Source organism: Felis catus, chromosome E3 (assembly GCF_018350175.1).
Source record: "Felis catus isolate Fca126 chromosome E3, F.catus_Fca126_mat1.0, whole genome shotgun sequence".
Taxonomy (NCBI): Eukaryota; Metazoa; Chordata; class Mammalia; order Carnivora; family Felidae; genus Felis; species Felis catus.
The window spans coordinates 38,206,398-38,207,526 of NC_058383.1; positions in this window are offsets into that span (position 1 = coordinate 38,206,398).

Consider the following 1,129-nt stretch of genomic DNA (forward strand, 5'->3'; position numbering starts at 1 on the left):
CCTGTACAACACCCCACACCCACCCCACCCCCGCCAGAGGCCCCTGCTCCTGCAGGCAGGAAGCCTCGGGCTGTCTGAGTTGGGAAGGACTGAGGCCGCTGCCCGTCTGGCTTTCCCAGTTCCGGGTGGACAGCAAGCGCCAGAGTGAGACCCCGCCGCAAACATACAAACGCCCAGAAGAGTCGAGAGGAAGGCCTTCTGGGTGTCATGGGCGGTCCGTTGGAGGTGGGGGAGAGTCCCGGGGGGACAGTGCCCCGAGACCCCCAGGGAGGAGGGTATTTCCTCCTGTGCTCGGGAACCACCTTCCCTGAGCTGTGGAGGGGGGAGCAGAGCAGGCCTCTCGGTGTCTTTCACATGACGGATACCCACCAAGCCCCTGTGGCTTCCAGCATCCTGTGGGCGGCCTGGTTTCAGACGCCTCCACTGCACCTTGTGGCCGGGCTACAGCCTCCGGTCTGCGCTCTGCAGGCCTGGAGCCTCAGCAGGCTTCTTGAGGGAAAACCTGTGCGTCTCCCCCAGCGCCTGGCAAGTTGCCGGCGGCCCCGAAGGCACTGGCACAGGGGAGGGCGGGAGGGGCACAGAAAGATGTCACCGCACGGAGCACTTCTGTCCTGCCACCTCAGTCCCCTCTGTTCCCCTCCCCACCCCCACACAGCTCTCGAGAACAGGCTGCTGTGAGCACACATCCCCTCCCACCTCCCCTCACCCTCAAGTCACGCCATCTGAACCCACCACCTTCCTGCTCTACAACCACTCATGGCTCCCGGTTGGCGTGCTTAGGAAACCTGAGGCGCAGGTCACTCGGCTCCCACCTGGCCACCTGCTTCTCTCCACGGCCCCACGTTGACCTGCTCCCTGACACTGGAGGCTGTCCTGCACTTGTCCCCTGCTGTAGCGTTTCTCCTGTTGTTCACTCTGGGCATGTCCTGCCCCCTCGTCCCTTCTTGGTCACTGCAGCCCACCTGCAGGCGCCCCGGTGAACTGCCACACTCTGCTGTCTCAGGGTGCGGCTCACCTCCTTTGGGACCACATCGCAGGGTACAGCTGGGTGGCAGGGGCCTGCTGGGCATTAGAAGGAAGCAAGGGGGGGCCAAACAGGCCAACGAGGGCCACAGCCAGATCAGAGCGC